This window comes from Equus caballus, chromosome 4 (genome assembly GCF_041296265.1).
Source record: "Equus caballus isolate H_3958 breed thoroughbred chromosome 4, TB-T2T, whole genome shotgun sequence".
Taxonomy (NCBI): domain Eukaryota; kingdom Metazoa; phylum Chordata; class Mammalia; order Perissodactyla; family Equidae; genus Equus; species Equus caballus.
The window spans coordinates 27,550,186-27,573,340 of NC_091687.1; positions in this window are offsets into that span (position 1 = coordinate 27,550,186).

Here is a 23,155-nt window from a genome sequence, read left to right on the forward strand (position 1 = left end):
TGATCTGGCTGAAGTAGGACTTCTGCTCTGGGTGTGCTACTTTGCCCTAGAGCTGAAAGGCACAACGTGCAGGCTTCTTTCCAAAGGGCGAGTTGGGCCCCACAGCATCTTGCTTCCAGCTCTTTGGGAAGCTAAGAAACAACTCGCTCTGCACAGTGCTCTTACAGCCTACCGGGAACATGTCTTGCAAAGGCCTGTGAAACGCAGTTTCTTTTCAGGCCTGATCTGGCTGAAGTAGGACTTCTGCTCTGGGTGTGCTACTTTGCCCTAGAGCTGAAAGGCACAACGTGCAGGCTTCTTTCCAAAGGGCGAGTTGGGCCCCACAGCATCTTGCTTCCAGCTCTTTGGGAAGCTAAGAAACAACTCGCTCTGCACAGTGCTCTTACAGCCTACCGGGAACATGTCTTCCAAAGGCCTGTGAAACGCAGTTTCTTTGCAGGCCTGATCTGGCTCAAGTAGGACTTCTGCTCTGGGTGTGCTACTTTGCCCTAGAGCTGAAAGGCACAACGTGCAGGCTTCTTTCCAAAGGGCGAGTTGGCCCCCACAGCATCTTGCTTCCAGCTCTTTGGGAAGCTAAGAAACAACTCGCTCTGCACAGTGCTCTTACAGCCTACCGGGAACATGTCTTCCAAAGGCCTGTGAAACGCAGTTCCTTTGCAGGCCTGACCTGGCTGAAGTAGGACTTCTGCTCTGGGTGTGCTACATTTCCCTAGAGCTGAAAGGCACAACGTGCAGGCTTCTTTCCAAAGGGCGAGTTGGGCCCCACAGCATCTTGCTTCCAGCTCTTTGGGAAGCTAAGAAACAACTCGCTCTGCACAGTGCTCTTACAGCCTACGGGGAGCATCTCTTCCAAAGGCCTGTGAAACGCAGTTTCTTTGCAGGCCTGATCTGGCTGAAGTAGGACTTCTGCTCTGGGTGTGCTACTTTGCCCTAGAGCTGAAAGGCACAACGTGCAGGCTTCTTTCCAAAGGGCGAGTTGGGCCCCACAGCATCTTGCTTCCAGCTCTTTGGGAAGCTAAGAAACAACTCGCTCTGCACAGTGCTCTTACAGCCTACCGGGAACATCTCTTCCAAAGGCCTGTGAAACGCAGTTTCTTTGTAGGCCTGATCTGGCTGAAGTAGGACTTCTGCTCTGGGTGTGCTACTTTGCCCTAGAGCTGAAAGGCACAACGTGCAGGCTTCTTTCCAAAGGGCGAGTTGGGCCCCACAGCATCTTGCTTCCAGCTCTTTGGGAAGCTAAGAAACAACTCGCTCTGCACAGTGCTCTTACAGCCTACCGGGAACATGTCTTGCAAAGGCCTGTGAAACGCAGTTTCTTTTCAGGCCTGATCTGGCTGAAGTAGGACTTCTGCTCTGGGTGTGCTACTTTGCCCTAGAGCTGAAAGGCACAACGTGCAGGCTTCTTTCCAAAGGGCGAGTTGGGCCCCACAGCATCTTGCTTCCAGCTCTTTGGGAAGCTAAGAAACAACTCGCTCTGCACAGTGCTCTTACAGCCTACCGGGAACATGTCTTCCAAAGGCCTGTGAAACGCAGTTTCTTTGCAGGCCTGATCTGGCTGAAGTAGGACTTCTGCTCTGGGTGTGCTACTTTGCCCTAGAGCTGAAAGGCACAACGTGCAGGCTTCTTTCCAAAGGGTGAGTTGGGCCCCACAGCATCTTGCTTCCAGCTCTTTGGGAAGCTAAGAAACAACTCGATCTGCACAGTGCTCTTACAGCCTAGTGGGAACATCTCTTCCAAAGGCCTCTGAAACGCAGTTTCTTTTCAGGCCTGATGTGGCTGAAGTCGGACTTCTGCTCTGGGTGTGCTACTTTGCCCTAGAGCTGAAAGGCACAACGTGCGGGCTTCTTTCCAAAGGGCGAGTTGGGCCCCACAGCATCTTGCTTCCAGCTCTTTGGGAAGCTAAGAAACAACTCGCTCTGCACAGTGCTCTTACAGCCTACCGGGAACATCTCTTCCAAAGGCCTGTGAAACGCAGTTTCTTTGCAGGCCTGATCTGGCTGAAGTAGGACTTCTGCTCTGGGTGTGCTACTTTGCCCTAGAGCTGAAAGGCACAACGTGCAGGCTTCTTTCCAAAGGGCGAGTTGGGCCCCACAGCATCTTGCTTCCAGCTCTTTGGGAAGCTAAGAAACAACTCGCTCTGAACAGTGCTCTTACAGCCTACGGGGAGCATCTCTTCCAAAGGCCTGTGAAACGCAGTTTCTTTGCAGGCCTGATCTGGCTGAAGTAGGACTTCTGCTCTGGGTGTGCTACTTTGCCCTAGAGCTGAAAGGCACAACGTGCAGGCTTCTTTCCAAAGGGTGAGTTGGGCCCCACAGCATCTTGCTTCCAGCTCTTTGGGAAGCTAAGAAACAACTCGCTCTGCACAGTGCTCTTACAGCCTAGTGGGAACATCTCTTCCAAAGGCCTGTGAAACGCAGTTTCTTTGCAGGCCTGATCTGGCTGAAGTCGGACTTCTGCTCTGGGTGTGCTACTTTGCCCTAGAGCTGAAAGGCACAACGTGCAGGCTTCTTTCCAAAGGGCGAGTTGGGCCCCACAGCATCTTGCTTCCAGCTCTTTGGGAAGCTAAGAAACAACTCGCTCTGCACAGTGCTCTTACAGCCTACCGGGAACATCTCTTCCAAAGGCCTGTGAAACGCAGTTTCTTTGCAGGCCTGATCTGGCTGAAGTAGGACTTCTGCTCTGGGTGTGCTACTTTGCCCTAGAGCTGAAAGGCACAACGTGCAGGCTTCTTTCCAAAGGGCGAGTTGGCCCCCACAGCATCTTGCTTCCAGCTCTTTGGGAAGCTAAGAAATAACTCGCTCTGCACAGTGCTCTTACAGCCTACCAGGAACATCTTTTCCAAAGGCCAGTGAAACGCAGTTTCTTTGCAGGCGTGATCTGGCTGAAGTAGGACTTCTGCTCTGGGTGTGCTACTTTGCCCTAGAGCTGAAAGGCACAACGTGCAGGCTTCTTTCCAAAGGGCGAGTTGGGCCCCACAGCATCTTGCTTCCAGCTCTTTGGGAAGCTAAGAAACAACTCGCTCTGCACAGTGCTCTTACAGCCTACCGGGAACATCTCTTCCAAAGGCCTGTGAAACGCAGTTTCTTTGCAGGCCTGATCTGGCTGAAGTAGGACTTCTGCTCTGGGTGTGCTACTTTGCCCTAGAGCTGAAAGGCACAACGTGCAGGCTTCTTTCCAAAGGGCGAGTTGGGCCCCACAGCATCTTGCTTCCAGCTCTTTGGGAAGCTAAGAAACAACTCGCTCTGCACAGTGCTCTTACAGCCTACGGGGAGCATCTCTTCCAAAGGCCTGTGAAACGCAGTTTCTTTGCAGGCCTGATCTGGCTGAAGTAGGACTTCTGCTCTGGGTGTGCTACTTTGCCCTAGAGCTGAAAGGCACAACGTGCAGGCTTCTTTCCAAAGGGCGAGTTGGGCCCCACAGCATCTTGCTTCCAGCTCTTTGGGAAGCTAAGAAACAACTCGCTCTGCACAGTGCTCTTACAGCCTACCGGGAACATGTCTTGCAAAGGCCTGTGAAACGCAGTTTCTTTTCAGGCCTGATCTGGCTGAAGTAGGACTTCTGCTCTGGGTGTGCTACTTTGCCCTAGAGCTGAAAGGCACAACGTGCAGGCTTCTTTCCAAAGGGCGAGTTGGGCCCCACAGCATCTTGCTTCCAGCTCTTTGGGAAGCTAAGAAACAACTCGCTCTGCACAGTGCTCTTACAGCCTACCGGGAACATGTCTTCCAAAGGCCTGTGAAACGCAGTTTCTTTGCAGGCCTGATCTGGCTCAAGTAGGACTTCTGCTCTGGGTGTGCTACTTTGCCCTAGAGCTGAAAGGCACAACGTGCAGGCTTCTTTCCAAAGGGCGAGTTGGCCCCCACAGCATCTTGCTTCCAGCTCTTTGGGAAGCTAAGAAACAACTCGCTCTGCACAGTGCTCTTACAGCCTACCGGGAACATGTCTTCCAAAGGCCTGTGAAACGCAGTTCCTTTGCAGGCCTGACCTGGCTGAAGTAGGACTTCTGCTCTGGGTGTGCTACATTTCCCTAGAGCTGAAAGGCACAACGTGCAGGCTTCTTTCCAAAGGGCGAATTGGGCCCCACAGCATCTTGCTTCCAGCTCTTTGGGAAGCTAAGAAACAACTCGCTCTGCACAGTGCTCTTACAGCCTACGGGGAGCATCTCTTCCAAAGGCCTGTGAAACGCAGTTTCTTTGCAGGCCTGATCTGGCTGAAGTAGGACTTCTGCTCTGGGTGTGCTACTTTGCCCTAGAGCTGAAAGGCACAACGTGCAGGCTTCTTTCCAAAGGGCGAGTTGGGCCCCACAGCATCTTGCTTCCAGCTCTTTGGGAAGCTAAGAAACAACTCGCTCTGCACACTGCTCTTACAGCCTAGTGGGAACATCTCTTCCAAAGGCATGTGAAACGCAGTTTCTTTGCAGGCCTGATCTGGCTGAAGTAGGACTTCTGCTCTGGGTGTGCTACTTTGCCCTAGAGCTGAAAGGCACAACGTGCAGGCTTCTTTCCAAAGGGCGAGTTGGGCCCCACAGCATCTTGCTTCCAGCTCTTTGGGAAGCTAAGAAACAACTCGCTCTGCACACTGCTCTTACAGCGTAGTGGGAACATCTCTTCCAAAGGCCTGTGAAACGCAGTTTCTTTGCAGGCCTGATCTGGCTGAAGTAGGACTTCTGCTCTGGGTGTGCTACTTTGCCCTAGAGCTGAAAGGCACAACGTGCAGGCTTCTTTCCAAAGGGCGAGTTGGGCCCCACAGCATCTTGCTTCCAGCTCTTTGGGAAGCTAAGAAACAACTCGCTCTGCACAGTGCTCTTACAGCCTACCGGGAACATCTCTTCCAAAGGCCTGTGAAACGCAGTTTCTTTGCAGGCCTGATCTGGCTGAAGTAGGACTTCTGCTCTGGGTGTGCTACTTTGCCCTAGAGCTGAAAGGCACAACGTGCAGGCTTCTTTCCAAAGGGCGAGTTGGGCCCCAAAGCATCTTGCTTCCAGCTCTTTGGGAAGCTAAGAAACAACTCGCTCTGCACAGTGCTCTTACAGCCTACCGGGAACATGTCTTGCAAAGGCCTGTGAAACGCACTTTCTTTGCAGGCCTGATCTGGCTGAAGTAGGACTTCTGCTCTGGGTGTGCTACTTTGCCCTAGAGCTGAAAGGCACAACGTGCAGGCTTCTTTCCAAAGGGCGAGTTGGGCCCCACAGCATCTTGCTTCCAGCTCTTTGGGAAGCTAAGAAACAACTCGCTCTGCACAGTGCTCTTACAGCCTACCGGGAACATCTCTTCCAAAGGCCTGTGAAACGCAGTTTCTTTGCAGGCCTGATCTGGCTGAAGTAGGACTTCTGCTCTGGGTGTGCTACTTTGCCCTAGAGCTGAAAGGCACAACGTGCAGGCTTCTTTCCAAAGGGCGAGTTGGGCCCCACAGCATCTTGCTTCCAGCTCTTTGGGAAGCTAAGAAACAACTCGCTCTGCACAGTGCTCTTACAGCCTACGGGGAGCATCTCTTCCAAAGGCCTGTGAAACGCAGTTTCTTTGCAGGCCTGATCTGGCTTAAGTAGGACTTCTGCTCTGGGTGTGCTACTTTGCCCTAGAGCTGAAAGGCACAACGTGCAGGCTTCTTTCCAAAGGGCGAGTTGGGCCCCACAGCATCTTGCTTCCAGCTCTTTGGGAAGCTAAGAAACAACTCGCTCTGCACAGTGCTCTTACAGCCTACCGGGAACATCTCTTCCAAAGGCCTGTGAAACGCAGTTTCTTTGTAGGCCTGATCTGGCTGAAGTAGGACTTCTGCTCTGGGTGTGCTACTTTGCCCTAGAGCTGAAAGGCACAACGTGCAGGCTTCATTCCAAAGGGTGAGTTGGGCCCCACAGCATCTTGCTTCCAGCTCTTTGGGAAGCTAAGAAACAACTCGCTCTGCACAGTGCTCTTACAGCCTACCGGGAACATGTCTTCCAAAGGCCTGTGAAACGCAGTTTCTTTGCAGTCCTGATCTGGCTGAAGTAGGACTTCTGCTCTGGGTGTGCTACTTTGCCCTAGAGCTGAAAGGCACAACGTGCAGGCTTCTTTCCAAAGGGCGAGTTGGGCCCCACAGCATCTTGCTTCCAGCTCTTTGGGAAGCTAAGAAACAACTCGCTCTGCACAGTGCTCTTACAGCCTACCGGGAACATGTCTTGCAAAGGCCTGTGAAACGCAGTTTCTTTGCAGGCCTGATCTGGCTGAAGTAGGACTTCTGCTCTGGGTGTGCTACTTTGCCCTAGAACTGAAAGGCACAACGTGCAGGCTTCTTTCCAAAGGGCGAGTTGGGCCCCACAGCATCTTGCTTCCAGCTCTTTGGGAAGCTAAGAAACAACTCGCTCTGCACAGTGCTCTTACAGCCTACCGGGAACATGTCTTCCAAAGGCCTGTGAAACGCAGTTTCTTTGCAGGCCTGATCTGGCTCAAGTAGGACTTCTGCTCTGGGTGTGCTACTTTGCCCTAGAGCTGAAAGGCACAACGTGCAGGCTTCTTTCCAAAGGGCGAGTTGGCCCCCACAGCATCTTGCTTCCAGCTCTTTGGGAAGCTAAGAAACAACTCGCTCTGCACAGTGCTCTTACAGCCTACAGGGAACATGTCTTCCAAAGGCCTGTGAAACGCAGTTCCTTTGCAGGCCTGATCTGGCTGAAGTAGGACTTCTGCTCTGGGTGTGCTACATTTCCCTAGAGCTGAAAGGCACAACGTGCAGGCTTCTTTCCAAAGGGCGAGTTGGGCCCCACAGCATCTTGCTTCCAGCTCTTTGGGAAGCTAAGAAACAACTCGCTCTGCACAGTGCTCTTACAGCCTACCGGGAACATCTCTTCCAAAGGCCAGTGAAACGCAGTTTCTTTGCAGGCCTGATCTGGCTGAAGTAGGACTTCTGCTCTGGGTGTGCTACTTTGCCCTAGAGCTGAAAGGCACAACGTGCAGGCTTCTTTCCAAAGGGCGAATTGGGCCCCACAGCATCTTGCTTCCAGCTCTTTGGGAAGCTAAGAAACAACTCGCTCTGCACAGTGCTCTTACAGCCTACGGGGAGCATCTCTTCCAAAGGCCTGTGAAACGCATTTTCTTTGCAGGCCTGATCTGGCTGAAGTAGGACTTCTGCTCTGGGTGTGCTACTTTGCCCTAGAGCTGAAAGGCACAACGTGCAGGCTTCTTTCCAAAGGGCGAGTTGGGCCCCACAGCATCTTGCTTCCAGCTCTTTAGGAAGCTAAGAAACAACTCGCTCTGCACACTGCTCTTACAGCCTAGTGGGAACATCTCTTCCAAAGGCATGTGAAACGCAGTTTCTTTGCAGGCCTGATCTGGCTGAAGTAGGACTTCTGCTCTGGGTGTGCTACTTTGCCCTAGAGCTGAAAGGCACAACGTGCAGGCTTCTTTCCAAAGGGCGAGTTGGGCCCCACAGCATCTTGCTTCCAGCTCTTTGGGAAGCTAAGAAACAACTCGCTCTGCACAGTGCTCTTACAGCCTACCGGGAACATCTCTTCCAAAGGCCTGTGAAACGCAGTTTCTTTGCAGGCCTGATCTGGCTGAAGTAGGACTTCTGCTCTGGGTGTGCTACTTTGCCCTAGAGCTGAAAGGCACAACGTGCAGGCTTCTTTCCAAAGGGCGAGTTGGGCCCCACAGCATCTTGCTTCCATCTCTTTGGGAAGCTAAGAAACAACTCGCTCTGCACAGTGCTCTTACAGCCTACCGGGAACATGTCTTCCAAAGGCCTGTGAAACGCAGTTTCTTTGCAGGCCTGATCTGGCTGAAGTAGGACTTCTGCTCTGGGTGTGCTACTTTGCCCTAGAGCTGAAAGGCACAACGTGCAGGCTTCTTTCCTAAGGGCGAGTTGGGCCCCACAGCATCTTGCTTCCAGCTCTTTGGGAAGCTAAGAAACAACTCGCTCTGCACAGTGCTCTTACAGCCTACCGGGAACATCTCTTCCAAAGGCCTGTGAAACGCAGTTTCTTTGCAGGCCTGATCTGGCTGAAGTAGGACTTCTGCTCTGGGTGTGCTACTTTGCCCTAGAGCTGAAAGGCACAACGTGCAGGCTTCTTTCCAAAGGGCGAGTTGGGCCCCAAAGCATCTTGCTTCCAGCTCTTTGGGAAGCTAAGAAACAACTCGCTCTGCACAGTGCTCTTACAGCCTACCGGGAACATGTCTTGCAAAGGCCTGTGAAACGCACTTTCTTTGCAGGCCTGATCTGGCTGAAGTAGGACTTCTGCTCTGGGTGTGCTACTTTGCCCTAGAGCTGAAAGGCACAACGTGCAGGCTTCTTTCCAAAGGGCGAGTTGGGCCCCACAGCATCTTGCTTCCAGCTCTTTGGGAAGCTAAGAAACAACTCGCTCTGCACAGTGCTCTTACAGCCTACCGGGAACATCTTTTCCAAAGGCCAGTGAAACGCAGTTTCTTTGCATGCCTGATCTGGCTGAAGTAGGACTTCTGCTCTGGGTGTGCTACTTTGCCCTAGAGCTGAAAGGCACAACGTGCAGGCTTATTTCCAAAGGGCGAGTTGGGCCCCACAGCATCTTGCTTCCAGCTCTTTGGGAAGCTAAGAAACAACTCGCTCTGCACAGTGCTCTTACAGCCTACCGGGAACATCTCTTCCAAAGGCCAGTGAAACGCAGTTTCTTTGCAGGCCTGATCTGGCTGAAGTAGGACTTCTGCTCTGGGTGTGCTACTTTGCCCTAGAGCTGAAAGGCACAACGTGCAGGCTTCTTTCCAAAGGGCGAGTTGGGCCCCACAGCATCTTGCTTCCAGCTCTTTGGGAAGCTAAGAAACAACTCGCTCTGCACAGTGCTCTTACAGCCTACGGGGAGCATCTCTTCCAAAGGCCTGTGAAACGCAGTTTCTTTGCAGGCCTGATCTGGCTGAAGTAGGACTTCTGCTCTGGGTGTGCTACTTTGCCCTAGAGCTGAAAGGCACAACGTGCAGGCTTCTTTCCAAAGGGCGAGTTGGGCCCCACAGCATCTTGCTTCCAGCTCTTTGGGAAGCTAAGAAACAACTCGCTCTGCACAGTGCTCTTACAGCCTACCGGGAACATGTCTTCCAAAGGCCTGTGAAACGCAGTTTCTTTGCAGGCCTGATCTGGCTGAAGTAGGACTTCTGCTCTGGGTGTGCTACTTTGCCCTAGAGCTGAAAGGCACAACGTGCAGGCTTCTTTCCTAAGGGCGAGTTGGGCCCCACAGCATCTTGCTTCCAGCTCTTTGGGAAGCTAAGAAACAACTCGCTCTGCACAGTGCTCTTACAGCCTACTGGGAACATCTCTTCCAAAGGCCTGTGAAACGCAGTTTCTTTGCAGGCCTGATCTGGCTGAAGTAGGACTTCTGCTCTGGGTGTGCTACTTTGCCCTAGAGCTGAAAGGCACAACGTGCAGGCTTCTTTCCAAAGGGCGAGTTGGGCCCCACAGCATCTTGCTTCCAGCTCTTTAGGAAGCTAAGAAACAACTCGCTCTGCACAGTGCTCTTACAGCCTACCGGGAACATGTCTTCCAAAGGCCTGTGAAGCGCAGTTTCTTTGCAGGCCTGATCTGGCTGAAGTAGGACTTCTGCTCTGGGTGTGCTACTTTGCCCTAGAGCTGAAAGGCACAACGTGCAGGCTTCTTTCCAAAGGGCGAGTTGGGCCCCACAGCATCTTGCTTCCAGCTCTTTGGGAAGCTAAGAAACAACTCGCTCTGCACAGTGCTCTTACAGCCTAGTGGGAACATCTCTTCCAAAGGCCTGTGAAACGCAGTTTCTTTGCAGGCCTGATCTGGCTGAAGTAGGACTTCTGCTCTGGGTGTGCTACTTTGCCCTAGAGCTGAAAGGCACAACGTGCAGGCTTCTTTCCAAAGGGCGAGTTGGGCCCCACAGCATCTTGCTTCCAGCTCTTTGGGAAGCTAAGAAACAACTCGCTCTGCACAGTGCTCTTACAGCCTACCGGGAACATCTTTTCCAAAGGCCAGTGAAACGCAGTTTCTTTGCAGGCCTGATCTGGCTGAAGTAGGACTTCTGCTCTGGGTGTGCTACTTTGCCCTAGAGCTGAAAGGCCACAACGTGCAGGCTTCTTTCCAAAGGGCGAGTTGGGCCCCACAGCATCTTGCTTCCAGCTCTTTGGGAGGCTAAGAAACAACTCGCTCTGCACAGTGCTCTTACAGCCTACCGGGAACATGTCTTGCAAAGGCCTGTGAAACGCAGTTTCTTTGCAGGCCTGATCTGGTTGAAGTAGGACTTCTGCTCTGGGTGTGCTACTTTGCCCTAGAACTGAAAGGCACAACGTGCAGGCTTCTTTCCAAAGGGCGAGTTGGGCCCCACAGCATCTTGCTTCCAGCTCTTTGGGAAGCTAAGAAACAACTCGCTCTGCACAGTGCTCTTACAGCCTACCGGGAACATGTCTTCCAAAGGCCTGTGAAATGCAGTTCTTTGCAGGCCTGATCTGGCTGAAGTAGGACTTCTGCTCTGGGTGTGCTACTTTGCCCTAGAGCTGAAAGGCACAACGTGCAGGCTTCTTTCCAAAGGGCGAGTTGGGCCCCACAGCATCTTGCTTCCAGCTCTTTGGGAAGCTAAGAAACAACTCGCTCTGCACAGTGCTCTTACAGCCTACCGGGAACATCTCTTCCAAAGGCCAGTGAAACGCAGTTTCTTTGCAGGCCTGATCTGGCTGAAGTAGGACTTCTGCTCTGGGTGTGCTACTTTGCCCTAGAGCTGAAAGGCACAACGTGCAGGCTTCTTTCCAAAGGGCGAATTGGGCCCCACAGCATCTTGCTTCCAGCTCTTTGGGAAGCTAAGAAACAACTCGCTCTGCACAGTGCTCTTACAGCCTACGGGGAGCATCTCTTCCAAAGGCCTGTGAAACGCAGTTTCTTTGCAGGCCTGATCTGGCTGAAGTAGGACTTCTGCTCTGGGTGTGCTACTTTGCCCTAGAGCTGAAAGGCACAACGTGCAGGCTTCTTTCCAAAGGGCGAGTTGGGCCCCACAGCATCTTGCTTCCAGCTCTTTGGGAAGCTAAGAAACAACTCGCTCTGCACACTGCTCTTACAGCCTAGTGGGAACATCTCTTCCAAAGGCATGTGAAACGCAGTTTCTTTGCAGTCCTGATCTGGCTGAAGTAGGACTTCTGCTCTGGGTGTGCTACTTTGCCCTAGAGCTGAAAGGCACAACGTGCAGGCTTCTTTCCAAAGGGCGAGTTGTGCCCCACAGCATCTTGCTTCCAGCTCTTTGGGAAGCTAAGAAACAACTCGCTCTGCACAGTGCTCTTACAGCCTACCGGGAACATGTCTTGCAAAGGCCTGTGAAACGCAGTTTCTTTGCAGGCCTGATCTGGCTGAAGTAGGACTTCTGCTCTGGGTGTGCTACTTTGCCCTAGAACTGAAAGGCACAACGTGCAGGCTTCTTTCCAAAGGGCGAGTTGGGCCCCACAGCATCTTGCTTCCAGCTCTTTGGGAAGCTAAGAAACAACTCGCTCTGCACAGTGCTCTTACAGCCTACCGGGAACATCTCTTCCAAAGGCCTGTGAAACGCAGTTTCTTTGCAGGCCTGATCTGGCTGAAGTAGGACTTCTGCTCTGGGTGTGCTACTTTGCCCTAGAGCTGAAAGGCACAACGTGCAGGCTTCTTTCCAAAGGGCGAGTTGGGCCCCACAGCATCTTGCTTCCAGCTCTTTGGGAAGCTAAGAAACAACTCGCTCTGCACAGTGCTCTTACAGCCTACCGGGAACATGTCTTGCAAAGGCCTGTGAAACGCAGTTTCTTTTCAGGCCTGATCTGGCTGAAGTAGGACTTCTGCTCTGGGTGTGCTACTTTGCCCTAGAGCTGAAAGGCACAACGTGCAGGCTTCTTTCCAAAGGGTGAGTTGGGCCCCACAGCATCTTGCTTCCAGCTCTTTGGGAAGCTAAGAAACAACTCGCTCTGAACAGTGCTCTTACAGCCTACCGGGAACATGTCTTGCAAAGGCCTGTGAAACGCAGTTTCTTTGCAGGCCTGATCTGGCTCAAGTAGGACTTCTGCTCTGGGTGTGCTACTTTGCCCTAGAGCTGAAAGGCACAACGTGCAGGCTTCTTTCCAAAGGGCGAGTTGGCCCCCACAGCAACTTGCTTCCAGCTCTTTGGGAAGCTAAGAAACAACTCGCTCTGCACAGTGCTCTTACAGCCTACCGGGAACATGTCTTCCAAAGGCCTGTGAAACGCAGTTCCTTTGCAGGCCTGATCTGGCTGAAGTAGGACTTCTGCTCTGGGTGTGCTACATTTCCCTAGAGCTGAAAGGCACAACGTGCAGGCTTCTTTCCAAAGGGCGAGTTGGGCCCCACAGCATCTTGCTTCCAGCTCTTTGGGAAGCTAAGAAACAACTCGCTCTGCACAGTGCTCTTACAGCCTACCGGGAACATCTCTTCCAAAGGCCAGTGAAACGCAGTTTCTTTGCAGGCCTGATCTGGCTGAAGTAGGACTTCTGCTCTGGGTGTGCTACTTTGCCCTAGAGCTGAAAGGCACAACGTGCAGGCTTCTTTCCAAAGGGCGAATTGGGCCCCACAGCATCTTGCTTCCAGCTCTTTGGGAAGCTAAGAAACAACTCGCTCTGCACAGTGCTCTTACAGCCTACGGGGAGCATCTCTTCCAAAGGCCTGTGAAACGCAGTTTCTTTGCAGGCCTGATCTGGCTGAAGTAGGACTTCTGCTCTGGGTGTGCTACTTTGCCCTAGAGCTGAAAGGCACAACGTGCAGGCTTCTTTCCAAAGGGCGAGTTGGGCCCCACAGCATCTTGCTTCCAGCTCTTTGGGAAGCTAAGAAACAACTCGCTCTGCACACTGCTCTTACAGCCTAGTGGGAACATCTCTTCCAAAGGCATGTGAAACGCAGTTTCTTTGCAGGCCTGATCTGGCTGAAGTAGGACTTCTGCTCTGGGTGTGCTACTTTGCCCTAGAGCTGAAAGGCACAACGTGCAGGCTTCTTTCCAAAGGGCGAGTTGGGCCCCACAGCATCTTGCTTCCAGCTCTTTGGGAAGCTAAGAAACAACTCGCTCTGCACAGTGCTCTTACAGCCTACCGGGAACATCTCTTCCAAAGGCCTGTGAAACGCAGTTTCTTTGCAGGCCTGATCTGGCTGAAGTAGGACTTCTGCTCTGGGTGTGCTACTTTGCCCTAGAGCTGAAAGGCACAACGTGCAGGCTTCTTTCCAAAGGGCGAGTTGGGCCCCACAGCATCTTGCTTCCATCTCTTTGGGAAGCTAAGAAACAACTCGCTCTGCACAGTGCTCTTACAGCCTACCGGGAACATGTCTTCCAAAGGCCTGTGAAACGCAGTTTCTTTGCAGGCCTGATCTGGCTGAAGTAGGACTTCTGCTCTGGGTGTGCTACTTTGCCCTAGAGCTGAAAGGCACAACGTGCAGGCTTCTTTCCAAAGGGCGAGTTGGGCCCCACAGCATCTTGCTTCCAGCTCTTTGGGAAGCTAAGAAACAACTCGCTCTGCACAGTGCTCTTACAGCCTACCGGGAACATCTCTTCCAAAGGCCTGTGAAACGCAGTTTCTTTGCAGGCCTGATCTGGCTGAAGTAGGACTTCTGCTCTGGGTGTGCTACTTTGCCCTAGAGCTGAAAGGCACAACGTGCAGGCTTCTTTCCAAAGGGCGAGTTGGGCCCCAAAGCATCTTGCTTCCAGCTCTTTGGGAAGCTAAGAAACAACTCGCTCTGCACAGTGCTCTTACAGCCTACCGGGAACATGTCTTGCAAAGGCCTGTGAAACGCACTTTCTTTGCAGGCCTGATCTGGCTGAAGTAGGACTTCTGCTCTGGGTGTGCTACTTTGCCCTAGAGCTGAAAGGCACAACGTGCAGGCTTCTTTCCAAAGGGCGAGTTGGGCCCCACAGCATCTTGCTTCCAGCTCTTTGGGAAGCTAAGAAACAACTCGCTCTGCACAGTGCTCTTACAGCCTACCGGGAACATCTTTTCCAAAGGCCAGTGAAACGCAGTTTCTTTGCATGCCTGATCTGGCTGAAGTAGGACTTCTGCTCTGGGTGTGCTACTTTGCCCTAGAGCTGAAAGGCACAACGTGCAGGCTTATTTCCAAAGGGCGAGTTGGGCCCCACAGCATCTTGCTTCCAGCTCTTTGGGAAGCTAAGAAACAACTCGCTCTGCACAGTGCTCTTACAGCCTACCGGGAACATCTCTTCCAAAGGCCTGTGAAACGCAGTTTCTTTGCAGGCCTGATCTGGCTGAAGTAGGACTTCTGCTCTGGGTGTGCTACTTTGCCCTAGAGCTGAAAGGCACAACGTGCAGGCTTCTTTCCAAAGGGCGAGTTGGGCCCCACAGCATCTTGCTTCCAGCTCTTTGGGAAGCTAAGAAACAACTCGCTCTGCACAGTGCTCTTACAGCCTACGGGGAGCATCTCTTCCAAAGGCCTGTGAAACGCAGTTTCTTTGCAGGCCTGATCTGGCTGAAGTAGGACTTCTGCTCTGGGTGTGCTACTTTGCCCTAGAGCTGAAAGGCACAACGTGCAGGCTTCTTTCCAAAGGGCGAGTTGGGCCCCACAGCATCTTGCTTCCAGCTCTTTGGGAAGCTAAGAAACAACTCGCTCTGCACAGTGCTCTTACAGCCTACCGGGAACATGTCTTCCAAAGGCCTGTGAAACGCAGTTTCTTTGCAGGCCTGATCTGGCTGAAGTAGGACTTCTGCTCTGGGTGTGCTACTTTGCCCTAGAGCTGAAAGGCACAACGTGCAGGCTTCTTTCCTAAGGGCGAGTTGGGCCCCACAGCATCTTGCTTCCAGCTCTTTGGGAAGCTAAGAAACAACTCGCTCTGCACAGTGCTCTTACAGCCTACCGGGAACATCTCTTCCAAAGGCCTGTGAAACGCAGTTTCTTTGCAGGCCTGATCTGGCTGAAGTAGGACTTCTGCTCTGGGTGTGCTACTTTGCCCTAGAGCTGAAAGGCACAACGTGCAGGCTTCTATCCAAAGGGTGAGTTGGGCCCCACAGCATCTTGCTTTCATCTCTTTGGGAAGCTAAGAAACAACTCGCTCTGCACAGTGCTCTTACAGCCTACTGGGAACATCTCTTCCAAAGGCCTGTGAAACGCAGTTTCTTTGCAGGCCTGATCTGGCTGAAGTAGGACTTCTGCTCTGGGTGTGCTACTTTGCCCTAGAGCTGAAAGGCACAACGTGCAGGCTTCTTTCCAAAGGGCGAGTTGGGCCCCACAGCATCTTGCTTCCAGCTCTTTAGGAAGCTAAGAAACAACTCGCTCTGCACAGTGCTCTTACAGCCTACCGGGAACATGTCTTCCAAAGGCCTGTGAAGCGCAGTTTCTTTGCAGGCCTGATCTGGCTGAAGTAGGACTTCTGCTCTGGGTGTGCTACTTTGCCCTAGAGCTGAAAGGCACAACGTGCAGGCTTCTTTCCAAAGGGCGAGTTGGGCCCCACAGCATCTTGCTTCCAGCTCTTTGGGAAGCTAAGAAACAACTCGCTCTGCACAGTGCTCTTACAGCCTACCGGGAACATCTCTTCCAAAGGCCTGTGAAACGCAGTTTCTTTGCAGGCCTGATCTGGCTGAAGTAGGACTTCTGCTCTGGGTGTGCTACTTTGCCCTAGAGCTGAAAGGCACAACGTGCAGGCTTCTTTCCAAAGGGCGAGTTGGGCCCCACAGCATCTTGCTTCCAGCTCTTTGGGAAGCTAAGAAACAACTCGCTCTGCACAGTGCTCTTACAGCCTACCGGGAACATCTCTTCCAAAGGCCTGTGAAACGCAGTTTCTTTGCAGGCCTGATCTGGCTGAAGTAGGACTTCTGCTCTGGGTGTGCTACTTTGCCCTAGAGCTGAAAGGCACAACGTGCAGGCTTCTTTCCAAAGGGCGAGTTGGGCCCCACAGCATCTTGCTTCCAGCTCTTTGGGAAGCTAAGAAACAACTCGCTCTGCACAGTGCTCTTACAGCCTACGGGGAGCATCTCTTCCAAAGGCCTGTGAAACGCAGTTCCTTTGCAGGCCTGATCTGGCTGAAGTAGGACTTCTGCTCTGGGTGTGCTACTTTGCCCTAGAGCTGAAAGGCACAACGTGCAGGCTTCTTTCCAAAGGGCGAGTTGGGCCCCACAGCATCTTGCTTCCAGCTCTTTGGGAAGCTAAGAAACAACTCGCTCTGCACAGTGCTCTTACAGCCTACCGGGAACATGTCTTGCAAAGGCCTGTGAAACGCAGTTTCTTTGCAGGCCCGATCTGGCTGAAGTAGGACTTCTGCTCTGGGTGTGCTACTTTGCCCTAGAGCTGAAAGGCACAACGTGCAGTCTTCTTTCCAAAGGGCGAGTTGGGCCCCACAGCATCTTGCTTCCAGCTCTTTGGGAAGCTAAGAAACAACTCGCTCTGCACAGTGCTCTTACAGCCTACCGGGAACATGTCTTCCAAAGGCCTGTGAAACGCAGTTCCTTTGCAGGCCTGATCTGGCTGAAGTAGGACTTCTGCTCTGGGTGTGCTACTTTGCCCTAGAGCTGAAAGGCACAACGTGCAGGCTTCTTTCCAAAGGGCGACTTGGGCCCCACAGCATCTTGCTTCCAGCTCTTTGGGAAGCTAAGAAACAACTCGCTCTGCACACTGCTCTTACAGCCTAGTGGGAACATCTCTTCCAAAGGCCTGTGAAACGCAGTTTCTTTGCAGGCCTGATCTGGCTGAAGTAGGACTTCTGCTCTGGGTGTGCTACTTTGCCCTAGAGCTGAAAGGCACAACGTGCAGGCTTCTTTCCAAAGGGCGAGTTGGGCCCCACAGCATCTTGCTTCCAGCTCTTTGGGAAGCTAAGAAACAACTCGCTCTGCACAGTGCTCTTACAGCCTACCGGGAACATGTCTTGCAAAGGCCTGTGAAACGCAGTTTCTTTGCAGGCCTGATCTGGCTGAAGTAGGACTTCTGCTCTGGGTGTGCTACTTTGCCCTAGAGCTGAAAGGCACAACGTGCAGGCTTCTTTCCAAAGGGCGAGTTGGGCCCCACAGCATCTTGCTTCCAGCTCTTTGGGAAGCTAAGAAACAACTCGCTCTGCACAGTGCTCTTACAGCCTACCGGGAACATGTCTTCCAAAGGCCTGTGAAACGCAGTTTCTTTGCAGGCCTGATCTGGTTGAAGTAGGACTTCTGCTCTGGGTGTGCTACTTTGCCCTAGAACTGAAAGGCACAACGTGCAGGCTTCTTTCCAAAGGGCGAGTTGGGCCCCACAGCATCTTGCTTCCAGCTCTTTGGGAAGCTAAGAAACAACTCGCTCTGCACAGTGCTCTTACAGCCTACCGGGAACATGTCTTCCAAAGGCCTGTGAAATGCAGTTCTTTGCAGGCCTGATCTGGCTGAAGTAGGACTTCTGCTCTGGGTGTGCTACTTTGCCCTAGAGCTGAAAGGCACAACGTGCAGGCTTCTTTCCAAAGGGCGAGTTGGGCCCCACAGCATCTTGCTTCCAGCTCTTTGGGAAGCTAAGAAACAACTCGCTCTGCACAGTGCTCTTACAGCCTACCGGGAACATCTCTTCCAAAGGCCAGTGAAACGCAGTTTCTTTGCAGGCCTGATCTGGCTGAAGTAGGACTTCTGCTCTGGGTGTGCTACTTTGCCCTAGAGCTGAAAGGCACAACGTGCAGGCTTCTTTCCAAAGGGCGAATTGGGCCCCACAGCATCTTGCTTCCAGCTCTTTGGGAAGCTAAGAAACAACTCGCTCTGCACAGTGCTCTTACAGCCTACGGGGAGCATCTCTTCCAAAGGCCTGTGAAACGCAGTTTCTTTGCAGGCCTGATCTGGCTGAAGTAGGACTTCTGCTCTGGGTGTGCTACTTTGCCCTAGAGCTGAAAGGCACAACGTGCAGGCTTCTTTCCAAAGGGCGAGTTGGGCCCCACAGCATCTTGCTTCCAGCTCTTTGGGAAGCTAAGAAACAACTCGCTCTGCACACTGCTCGTACAGCCTAGTGGGAACATCTCTTCCAAAGGCATGTGAAACGCAGTTTCTTTGCAGGCCTGATCTGGCTGAAGTAGGACTTCTGCTCTGGGTGTGCTACTTTGCCCTAGAGCTGAAAGGCACAACGTGCAGGCTTCTTTCCAAAGGGCGAGTTGGGCCCCACAGCATCTTGCTTCCAGCTCTTTGGGAAGCTAAGAAACAACTCGCTCTGCACACTGCTCTTACAGCGTAGTGGGAACATCTCTTCCAAAGGCCTGTGAAACGCAGTTTCTTTGCAGGCCTGATCTGGCTGAAGTAGGACTTCTGCTCTGGGTGTGCTACTTTGCCCTAGAGCTGAAAGGCACAACGTGCAGGCTTCTTTCCAAAGGGCGAGTTGGGCCCCACAGCATCTTGCTTCCATCTCTTTGGGAAGCTAAGAAACAACTCGCTCTGCACAGTGCTCTTACAGCCTACCGGGAACATGTCTTCCAAAGGCCTGTGAAACGCAGTTTCTTTGCAGGCCTGATCTGGCTGAAGTAGGACTTCTGCTCTGGGTGTGCTACTTTGCCCTAGAGCTGAAAGGCACAACGTGCAGGCTTCTTTCCAAAGGGCGAGTTGGGCCCCACAGCATCTTGCTTCCAGCTCTTTGGGAAGCTAAGAAACAACTCGCTCTGCACAGTGCTCTTACAGCCTACCGGGAACATCTCTTCCAAAGGCCTGTGAAACGCAGTTTCTTTGCAGGCCTGATCTGGCTGAAGTAGGACTTCTGCTCTGGGTGTGCTACTTTGCCCTAGAGCTGAAAGGCACAACGTGCAGGCTTCTTTCCAAAGGGCGAGTTGGGCCCCAAAGCATCTTGCTTCCAGCTCTTTGGGAAGCTAAGAAACAACTCGCTCTGCACAGTGCTCTTACAGCCTACCGGGAACATGTCTTGCAAAGGCCTGTGAAACGCAGTTTCTTTGCAGGCCTGATCTGGCTGAAGTAGGACTTCTGCTCTGGGTGTGCTACTTTGCCCTAGAGCTGAAAGGCACAACGTGCAGGCTTCTTTCCAAAGGGCGAGTTGGGCCCCACAGCATCTTGCTTCCAGCTCTTTGGGAAGCTAAGAAACAACTCGCTCTGCACAGTGCTCTTACAGCCTACCGGGAACATCTCTTCCAAAGGCCTGTGAAACGCAGTTTCTTTGCAGGCCTGATCTGGCTGAAGTAGGACTTCTGCTCTGGGTGTGCTACTTTGCCCTAGAGCTGAAAGGCACAACGTGCAGGCTTCTTTCCAAAGGGCGAGTTGGGCCCCACAGCATCTTGCTTCCAGCTCTTTGGGAAGCTAAGAAACAACTCGCTCTGCACAGTGCTCTTACAGCCTACCGGGAACATGTCTTGCAAAGGCCTGTGAAACGCAGTTTCTTTTCAGGCCTGATCTGGCTGAAGTAGGACTTCTGCTCTGGGTGTGCTACTTTGCCCTAGAGCTGAAAGGCACAACGTGCAGGCTTCTTTCCAAAGGGCGAGTTGGGCCCCACAGCATCTTGCTTCCAGCTCTTTGGGAAGCTAAGAAACAACTCGCTCTGCACAGTGCTCTTACAGCCTACCGGGAACATGTCTTCCAAAGGCCTGTGAAACGCAGTTTCTTTGCAGGCCTGATCTGGCTCAAGTAGGACTTCTGCTCTGGGTGTGCTACTTTGCCCTAGAGCTGAAAGGCACAACGTGCAGGCTTCTTTCCAAAGGGCGAGTTGGCCCCCACAGCATCTTGCTTCCAGCTCTTTGGGAAGCTAAGAAACAACTCGCTCTGCACAGTGCTCTTACAGCCTACCGGGAACATGTCTTCCAAAGGCCTGTGAAACGCAGTTCCTTTGCAGGCCTGATCTGGCTGAAGTAGGACTTCTGCTCTGGGTGTGCTACATTTCCCTAGAGCTGAAAGGCACAACGTGCAGGCTTCTTTCCAAAGGGCGAGTTGGGCCCCACAGCATCTTGCTTCCAGCTCTTTGGGAAGCTAAGAAACAACTCGCTCTGCACAGTGCTCTTACAGCCTACCGGGAACATCTCTTCCAAAGGCCAGTGAAACGCAGTTTCTTTGCAGGCCTGATCTGGCTGAAGTAGGACTTCTGCTCTGGGTGTGCTACTTTGCCCTAGAGCTGAAAGGCACAACGTGCAGGCTTCTTTCCAAAGGGCGAATTGGGCCCCACAGCATCTTGCTTCCAGCTCTTTGGGAAGCTAAGAAACAACTCGCTCTGCACAGTGCTCTTACAGCCTACGGGGAGCATCTCTTCCAAAGGCCTGTGAAACGCAGTTTCTTTGCAGGCCTGATCTGGCTGAAGTAGGACTTCTGCTCTGGGTGTGCTACTTTGCCCTAGAGCTGAAAGGCACAACGTGCAGGCTTCTTTCCAAAGGGCGAGTTGGGCCCCACAGCATCTTGCTTCCAGCTCTTTGGGAAGCTAAGAAACAACTCGCTCTGCACACTGCTCTTACAGCCTAGTGGGAACATCTCTTCCAAAGGCATGTGAAACGCAGTTTCTTTGCAGGCCTGATCTGGCTGAAGTAGGACTTCTGCTCTGGGTGTGCTACTTTGCCCTAGAGCTGAAAGGCACAACGTGCAGGCTTCTTTCCAAAGGGCGAGTTGGGCCCCACAGCATCTTGCTTCCAGCTCTTTGGGAAGCTAAGAAACAACTCGCTCTGCACAGTGCTCTTACAGCCTACCGGGAACATCTCTTCCAAAGGCCTGTGAAACGCAGTGTCTTTGCAGGCCTGATCTGGCTGAAGTAGGACTTCTGCTCTGGGTGTGCTACTTTGCCCTAGAGCTGAAAGGCACAACGTGCAGGCTTCTTTCCAAAGGGCGAGTTGGGCCCCACAGCATCTTGCTTCCATCTCTTTGGGAAGCTAAGAAACAACTCGCTCTGCACAGTGCTCTTACAGCCTACCGGGAACATGTCTTCCAAAGGCCTGTGAAACGCAGTTTCTTTGCAGGCCTGATCTGGCTGAAGTAGGACTTCTGCTCTGGGTGTGCTACTTTGCCCTAGAGCTGAAAGGCACAACGTGCAGGCTTCTTTCCAAAGGGCGAGTTGGGCCCCACAGCATCTTGCTTCCAGCTCTTTGGGAAGCTAAGAAACAACTCGCTCTGCACAGTGCTCTTACAGCCTACCGGGAACATGTCTTCCAAAGGCCTGTGAAACGCAGTTTCTTTGCAGGCCTGATCTGGCTGAAGTAGGACTTCTGCTCTGGGTGTGCTACTTTGCCCTAGAGCTGAAAGGCACAACGTGCAGGCTTCTTTCCAAAGGGCGAGTTGGGCCCCACAGCATCTTGCTTCCAGCTCTTTGGGAAGCTAAGAAACAACTCGCTCTGCACAGTGCTCTTACAGCCTACCGGGAACATGTCTTGCAAAGGCCTGTGAAACGCACTTTCTTTGCAGGCCTGATCTGGCTGAAGTAGGACTTCTGCTCTGGGTGTGCTACTTTGCCCTAGAGCTGAAAGGCACAACGTGCAGGCTTCTTTCCAAAGGGCGAGTTGGGCCCCACAGCATCTTGCTTCCAGCTCTTTGGGAAGCTAAGAAACAACTCGCTCTGCACAGTGCTCTTACAGCCTACCGGGAACATCTTTTCCAAAGGCCAGTGAAACGCAGTTTCTTTGCAGGCCTGATCTGGCTGAAGTAGGACTTCTGCTCTGGGTGTGCTACTTTGCCCTAGAGCTGAAAGGCACAACGTGCAGGCTTCTTTCCAAAGGGCGAGTTGGGCCCCACAGCATCTTGCTTCCAGCTCTTTGGGAAGCTAAGAAACAACTCGCTCTGCACAGTGCTCTTACAGCCTACCGGGAACATGTCTTCCAAAGGCCTGTGAAATGCAGTTCTTTGCAGGCCTGATCTGGCTGAAGTAGGACTTCTGCTCTGGGTGTGCTACTTTGCCCTAGAGCTGAAAGGCACAACGTGCAGGCTTCTTTCCAAAGGGCGAGTTGGGCCCCACAGCATCTTGCTTCCAGCTCTTTGGGAAGCTAAGAAACAACTCGCTCTGCACAGTGCTCTTACAGCCTACCGGGAACATCTCTTCCAAAGGCCTGTGAAACGCAGTTTCTTTGCAGGCCTGATCTGGCTGAAGTAGGACTTCTGCTCTGGGTGTGCTACTTTGCCCTAGAGCTGAAAGGCACAACGTGCAGGCTTCTTTCCAAAGGGCGAGTTGGGCCCCACAGCATCTTGCTTCCAGCTCTTTGGGAAGCTAAGAAACAACTCGCTCTGCACAGTGCTCTTACAGCCTACCGGGAACATGTCTTCCAAAGGCCTGTGAAACGCAGTTTCTTTGCAGGCCTGATCTGGCTGAAGTAGGACTTCTGCTCTGGGTGTGCTACTTTGCCCTAGAGCTGAAAGGCACAACGTGCAGGCTTCTTTCCAAAGGGCGAGTTGGGCCCCACAGCATCTTGCTTCCAGCTCTTTGGGAAGCTAAGAAACAACTCGCTCTGCACAGTGCTCTTACAGCCTACCGGGAACATGTCTTCCAAAGGCCTGTGAAACGCAGTTCCTTTGCAGGCCTGATCTGGCTGAAGTAGGACTTCTGCTCTGGGTGTGCTACTTTGCCCTAGAGCTGAAAGGCACAACGTGCAGGCTTCTTTCCAAAGGGCGAGTTGGGCCCCACAGCATCTTGCTTCCAGCTCTTTGGGAAGCTAAGAAACAACTCGCTCTGCACAGTGCTCTTACAGCCTACCGGGAACATGTCTTGCAAAGGCCTGTGAAACGCAGTTTCTTTGCAGGCCTGATCTGGCTGAAGTAGGACTTCTGCTCTGGGTGTGCTACTTTGCCCTAGAGCTGAAAGGCACAACGTGCAGTCTTCTTTCCAAAGGGCGAGTTGGGCCGCACAGCATCTTGCTTCCAGCTCTTTGGGAAGCTAAGAAACAACTCGCTCTGCACAGTGCTCTTACAGCCTACCGGGAACATGTCTTGCAAAGGCCTGTGAAACGCAGTTTCTTTGCAGGCCTGATCTGGCTGAAGTAGGACTTCTGCTCTGGGTGTGCTACTTTGCCCTAGAGCTGAAAGGCACAACGTGCAGGCTTCTTTCCAAAGGGCGAGTTGGGCCCCACAGCATCTTGCTTCCAGCTCTTTGGGAAGCTAAGAAACAACTCGCTCTGCACAGTGCTCTTACAGCCTACCGGGAACATGTCTTCCAAAGGCCTGTGAAACGCAGTTTCTTTGCAGGCCTGATCTGGCTGAAGTAGGACTTCTGCTCTGGGTGTGCTACTTTGCCCTAGAGCTGAAAGGCACAACGTGCAGGCTTCTTTCCAAAGGTCGAGTTGGGCCCCACAGCATCTTGCTTCCAGCTCTTTGGGAAGCTAAGAAACAACTCGCTCTGCACAGTGCTCTTACAGCCTACC